Source organism: Pocillopora damicornis, chromosome 13, assembly GCF_964200805.1.
Source record: "Pocillopora damicornis chromosome 13, jaPocDami1.2, whole genome shotgun sequence".
In the NCBI taxonomy this organism is placed as follows: domain Eukaryota; kingdom Metazoa; phylum Cnidaria; class Anthozoa; order Scleractinia; family Pocilloporidae; genus Pocillopora; species Pocillopora damicornis.
The window spans coordinates 7,062,852-7,070,228 of NC_142682.1; the positions used below are offsets into that span (position 1 = coordinate 7,062,852).

The window sequence follows — 7,377 nt, forward strand, 5'->3', positions numbered from 1 at the left end:
ATGACTATGAACACAACCGTGAACATTTTCTCTGAAAACAGCTCACACACAACCAGCCGTTCAGCTTCTAATGACTCATACCAAGTTTGTGAGATGACGGCCGACTCCGCTGCAGAAATAACAGCAAAAGCTGTGGCTTATTTTTTCATTTTCTTGGTCTCGTTTTTCGGAAATATCTTTATTCTTGTGGTCATTTACAAGAACAAGCGGCTACGAAGGTCCATCAACTACTTTGTTTTCAACATGGCTGTATCCGACCTCTTCAACCCTTTGACCGTCATGACTATGAAGATCGTTGAGCTAATTTCAGGCTCGGAATCCTGGAAAGTCGACAGTCCGTGGCTTCTGGGAAACATTCTATGCAAACTTACTTACTTTCTCCCAGATGTTTTTCTTGTGGTTTCTATCGGAAGCCTTCTTTTGATCTCAATAGACAGGCTCATCGCTGTCGTCTTTCCACTGAAGGCCAAACTTATCTCCTCAAAAGTACGATTGATCAGCATTCTAAGCACGTGGTTCGTCGCCATCGCTGTCCACGCACCTTATTTTTATAGCTGCAAACTGATCCCCTACGAAAATGAAACGAATTGTATCATGAATTGGGAACCGGCATTCGACCACAAGAAAACACACGAGGGATTTATTTCGGCATCTTTTATAACTTTCACCCTCATTCCCTTTCTTGCCTTGGTTATTGTGTATAGCATTATCACATGGACAATAAGAAAAAAGAACAAGAAAAGTAGAGCAATTGTCTTGTCGCCAAAACCATCGAGATCAGCAGCTGAAGAAAATTGTTAGATTGGCAATGGCCACTATGATTTCCTTCGTTTCCTGCATGACTCCCCTGCTTATGTATTCATTTTTTAACTTTTTACCATGGAATTGGGAATCACCACCCATTTGTGCATTTCAAAGGATTATCCCATTTTCTGTCTTTGTGATGCATTCATGGAGTGCAGTTAATCCCTGCATTTGTTTTATCTTTAACGAGAACTACCGCAACGGCCTTAAGCAATATTTTCACTTAGACAGCCGCAGTTGAAGGCTATCAAGTTTGCAAGAGAAGTAACGAATGCGAACGATGACGAGCGCCTACGGAGACGGCTCTCTTCAGATCCATTCAAGCAACGTACAAATTATCTCATACAGCAGAAACGCTTGAGCTCGCTGTATTTTAAAATCCTAACTCAGAAAAGTAGCAGTAAAGTCATTGGGTATGCACATCTAGAACCCTTAAATTTTGACTCAAATGGTTTGCAACGTTATGTGAGAATTAATAATTAATGCGATGATGACGTCCTACCGGTAGAATATCATTAACTATGCACGTCGAACTTAGAAGTTTAACATAGATGTCTTGTTAAGTTGATTTTAAGAGGAACACAAAGGATGGACTGAATACCACACGCTAAACCTCAAGAACCACAGGTCCTTTGAAAGGAAAATAGTCTCTACGTCAGAGAGTACTATACTGAAAACTGACAATTTGGCTTCCTTTTAAATGAACATTTTAGCTTACTCTCATGAAGATCGATAGTTAATTGACTTATTTTACGAGGTTCTACCAAATTCCTGAGGAACCGCCATGGTGTAACCCTTACGTACGCATGGCCGTGTATCCACGACATAACGTGTGCAGTTACACTTCGGCTGAAAGTTCCCGTCGAATTTGGCAGCAGGGTCTCAAAACTTTCAAGCTTATTTCGGCTGCGCCTCGAGCAACTCTTTCGCTTCTCTCATGCCCTCCAAACTTCCCGCGTGCACCCACAACTCGAAATACGCACGCTAAGCATGGATCGATTCTTCATTTCCTCATAGCACTTAATGCCTGGTTTTCTGTCTACTGTCAGCTGATATCAGAAGTAGACATTTTCGATGTAGTCTGACTATTATGAGGATTCTCTTTATCATATTATTCTCATATATACACTTTTTTTTTGCCTCCAACTCAGTTGGCCAACTTGTCCAATTTGAACTCGTTTCCAGAAACTGAATTGTGAGCTCCCCAATTTTTCCCCTTTTTTTGTCTACTTTATTTTCATATTTCCTGTTTTATTGTAATACCAACTATCATCTTGTTATGCATAGAGGCGAACCCGAGGCTGGATCAACTAGCGTGGTAAAATGTACTCAAATTTCGTGCGGGTCTATAACACGTCTGATCAACTGTTAGTTGTCTAATAACTGGTAAAAATGGGGGAAATAAAAGTAAATAGCACGTCATGTTTGCCAAATTTATGTTAAGTTGGCTTTTAAACTTCATTAAAATTTTCAGCTTCTAATTACTGATAAGTTCTTTTTCATGGGAAACGCAATCCACTTTATTTTACTAATGCAAAAGGAGTTCCGATACCCCATTCTTAAGTTTTTCTCTGTTTCTTTCTTTTGTTTGATTTCTCTTTTCCGCTTTAAACCGTGAGACTTCTTCGTTCCCTAGTTTTCATGCTCACTTTATATTTCCTTTTCTATGATGTACAACTTTTCATTTTAGTCGAGAGCACAATTTCAAATAACCGGTTGACCCTAGCGACGTCTTATCTGTATGACTATAAGTGTTTGTAGCAGGACAAAAAACATATTTATTATCGATCGGAGTTCTTGTCTGATTCTTACTTTGAATGCATTAATAAATATATGGACGATGATGCGTTGCATTTATCATCAGGCTTTTCGGTCCTTTTTATCTCGCCCCTGCCAATTTGTTTGAAATAAGAGAGACGTACATTAGGAGGATATACTAGTAGTTCGTGTTTTAAATAAAACATATTGCGGCTTTATTACGACCTTTAATAGTAAAAACTACTTCGATTAAAACATGACGTTTCGGCGACGACATGTCACCATTATTAAATGTAAAATTATTGCAAGTTCAGTGACGTTAAATTAAGAAAGGAAAGTGTGAGACCAGATAAGAATAAAAATGAGATGGAGTCGGTCTCTATTATTGCGGCTATATCACAACTACAAGAGCACTGTAAACTGGGCACGTCGCAAGCGCGACGGTGAGTGGCCTTGAACATGAATGTTCGATGATGCAGTGAAAGGGCCTCTCATCAATGAGAGAGGAATCAAATAGCAAAGATTCATACCATCCTTATCGAGAAATATATTGACTGATTAAATCAGAGGCATTTTGTAAGCGTTGATATCGAAACGTTGCAGTAAGTTTCTATGACTAATACATTTCTCGTCACCTTTATATGCAAAAAAACCCTTCTGCATTATTATGCGTTTACCAACGCCAGCTATATCTAGTGTTATATAAACTAGTTGATCGATAATGTAAAAACAAACAAACAGCCTACGCATAGCGACCCTATTAAATAATCGCAAACTTTGAAGCTGTTTTCCCGTTCCACCATTAAGCTGTCACTTCTCTCCGTGGTTTTTGTCATCAGAGTCACTTGTCCCCAATATCTTTCCTCTGTAGATTACATTGAGGAGAAAAATATACGATTGTAAAAGATAAGCAAGACAAAATGATACTGATATTGTTTTCAGTAAATTTCCGGTATTGATTTAGAGCTGACAAAGTTTTTGAAAAGCTGTTCTTTTTAAGTTTACTGCTGATAGCCTGCCATGCTTCTCAAGTAACATTTAGAGATCAGTCGTCGCTAACAGAGTTTAAAAGGGGAACTAAAGAAAAATGAGGGTTAATTAATTACCATGTAGGGGGGGGGGGCTAGTAAGAATATTACAGAGCCTTGCCCCACCCCCCTTAAACCGATGAAAGGGCAGATCCCTGTTCACATTTCGCATGGATATATGTCATTTAAGATTTCTCATAATTGTGCTGGATACTGATAGGCAAGAACATTTTGCAATAACCTGTGGGTTAAATGGAGATCAAAATGTTACAAATCAAACAGTGAATACCGAGGGCGCTATAATTAGACATAATTTTTAGGTTCTGCAATTGCTATCAAAAAATGGGGTAGCTATAACACGAGTAATTTCAAATCCTCTAGTAACAACTTGGCGATTAGATAAATCTCTCAAAACTCTTAGATCTGCCCACGAAATGGACAATGAATTCCATTGCATTGTTCTTCTGTTTATAGAGGTTATTTGAGACATTCTTAAAAGTGATTCTTGACGAAATTTCCCTTTGCTAGTTGAAAACCAGCCATGACTTTGTGAATTTCTCGCACACTCGCCCGACTGAAAAAAATTCAGGTCATTAACATCCCATCATCCTATGGGTTCTTCGCCAATAACAAGGAATTGGAAATGTATCAAAATTATAATCAGAAATATAGTGTCACACAATATCTTATTATGTTAAAATAGCAACTAATTGACTACTTAAACTGCCCTTGAGTTTAACGGTCATTGCATTACCTTCTTTATCTTGTGTCGTTACATCATAATGACGTGTCTCAGTTTGAAGTCTGCGTCTGTTTGTGTTGTAGGATCACTTGTTTTCTTCGAGCTCTCCTCTTAATTATATAATTGTTTTGCACTGGTTCGTTTTGTCGTTGGATTCATAAATAACTTCTATGCACTAACTAGGATCAAGGCCACGAAATGAATTCCCAAAGTAAAAAAAAAATAAAACAAAGCAATGCGTATGACTTGTAATGGTCTTGAGTTTTACGAGTTCCTAAGCGAAGAATTCTCGACTTGAGGAATATCAAAACAATAGTGAATACCACCCGAGAAAAACAAGGTCTCCTTGACAACTTGTATTTCAATAGTCTTCAATCAGTTTTTCCATATGCTTCCCTTTCATCTGCTTTTGTGTTATTTGAATGGTAAGTCGATATTGCTATGTCCTGGGACGACAATTCCAGCTTTAGCCTCCTGCCAGTTCCAACTATTACAAATTAGCAAAAGAACCGTCATTAACTGTAAAAAAAAAATTGGCCAATGCAAGTCGCTCTTAAAATATATTAAAGTTCACACGGCAACCAGGTGGACAATCAGACATAGTTGGATGCTACACTGGTTTGCAGATTTAATGAATGTAACCGAAGAAGTTACAATTCATAGACCCAACGTTTCGACACTCCTGTCTAGTGCCTTCATCAGGGGTGATCTAAACGCTGCAAAAGGTCCTTTTATATGATCACTAATTAGCAGCCTTTTTTCTGACGAGGTGTAAATAGGCGTCAAGAAGCAGACCGCCATCGTCACGATTTAAAGGAGCGTGGGCGGAGCTAATGTGCGTGGGATGATCTAAGAATCATTTGCATATTAAAAAAAAATTAAGCGTAGGCATATCATTATAGCGAGTTTAAATGCAAAACTCCTCCTAATGAATAAAGTGATAAAACCCATATTCAAGCAGCACATGGTATGACTGAACCATTTGGTTCGTTTTTTTACTGACCTTCCCATTGCGTTTAAATTAAAAAAAAATTGAGTTAATTTGAATTATTCCATAAAGTTCGCGAAAGAAAATCTGTTTTTTTTCATTAATATCAATATCAGTTGATACATATCAGCAGATGATAGCTTCGATTCAGTCTGACAGTGAAGGTGACACTCTCTACCCCATTCGTCAACGTTATATTTTTTCCCACTCTCAACTAGACTCATATGCCTCATTTGATACTCAGATTTCAGGTCCATATCAGGCCTGCACAACTATTAATGCACAGGTGATCATAGGCTTCAACGAGAGAAAGCAAGGTAAATACCGCATGAATTTTGCCATGTCGCTCAATATTTTTTTACATTTCTCGGCTACTAATCATTGACCAGTTCACATGACGTGCACAGCACCTGAGGCTACGAATGCAAAGAGAGTCTCTGGTGACCCTTTTTTCTTTCTCTCTTTCTTTTCTTTGTTTACTCCTTTTTTTTTTTCGCTATTTATTCAAAGGCTTCTTCCTTCCCTGTTTCTTTTACTGAGACTTCATATTTCTATTTCCCGTCATCTACAATTTTTTTACTCTAGTCAAGAGCATGTTGTTGGGTCACAATCCCCACAGACGCCTCTTCTCTATGATAATGAGCGTTTGTAACAGGACAAAATAAGAATTCGGATTTTATGAGCTCATTTTTGTTTGGATTGGTAAGTAAATGTGTAAGCGATGACACGTTGTATTAATCATCATACCATTCGAAAGTATTATTCACTCTCATCGAGGATTAATTCATTGACGAGGTTTCACCTCTGTTCAGTAAGTAGATGGCAAGGAAAGTAGTTGTAAGTAAATTCAATTTTTTTATTTTGAAGTTGTGAGAGTTTGCTCGTTTGTTTGCTGCAATGACGTGTGTAAATCTGCTCTTTTCTCCACAAAAACTAAATTCGAATAAGACACTTCAACTAAACACAGGGGGGTTTAATGCGGTTTGTTCTCCGTTTCCTTCAGTTTCTGTCGTTAACGGTAAAAATGTCCAAATTTAAAGGACTTGGAAAGACTCACCGAAAGCGTATTTGTAGTAGAACTGAAAACTTCGCCCTTTCATTACGAGCAAATTGTTTGAGGGAATTCAGATATTAAATGAATGAAAGTTCCGTCGATTAATTCAATTGTAACAAAATACCTCTCGTTTTAGCTTTTTAGGTACTTTTTGTGAAGGATTAAACTTAATTCTAGACGGTTTTTAGGCCGCTTGTCAACCAATTTAATGACACTTTTGTTCATGCAAATTCATTTCGAAACCAATATTTTTCTGTCCACCAAAGGGATTTGAGAGAGAGAGAAAAGAGATGATTAATAAGTTATATATTAGCTTGAGGTAGTGACCGAAGTCTTTGCTTAAAAATACTTCCCAGTCGGAAAAACGAGATACATTTATGAAAAATGGCAACGGAGGTAGGGATGTACTCAGCGACTCACGAAAGCGTTACCATGCCTGTGGGCAGAGATGAGATAATACGGACCGCGCCAAGAACAAATCAGATTGCAGGATCTGTTACCGCGCTCTCTGACGAAAAAACAAAAAAGAAAAAAAGAATCATTCACCTCCACTGCGGTGAATAATTATAAAATAAACGTCTCCACGAAACAAGATATTTGACAAACCGGCTTCGTATAGCGATCTCAGTGAATTATCACAAACTTTGCAAGCAAGATTTTCTATTCCACCATTTAGCTATCGATTCTCTGCGAGGGTCTTTCCATCAAAAAGTCACTTGCTCGTGTAGATTACGTAGCTGTGGATTAGATCTCATTTTACACGAAGAACAAGGAGAGAGATATGATACTGATGTCGTTTTAAGAAAAATTGCTTGTTTTGACACTGAGCTCACAAAGTTTTTTACGCTGTTGTTTTCTAAAGCAAAACAAACACTCTTGCATGCCTGATAGTTAACTTTTTAAATAACTAACCAAGAATAATAACTATAAAATGTAAATTTATCAGCTTATCGTGGTCAGAAAGAAAAAGAAGTAGGTTGCAAAATGTGACAAGTTTTACCAT

At 37.8% G+C, this 7,377-nt stretch overlaps 1 pseudogene; it reads left to right on the forward strand.

The window, feature by feature from the left end:
* LOC113682413 (neuropeptide FF receptor 2-like) lies at positions 1-1,088 on the forward strand (annotated as a pseudogene).
* Positions 1,089-7,377: the final 6,289 nt, after the last annotated feature.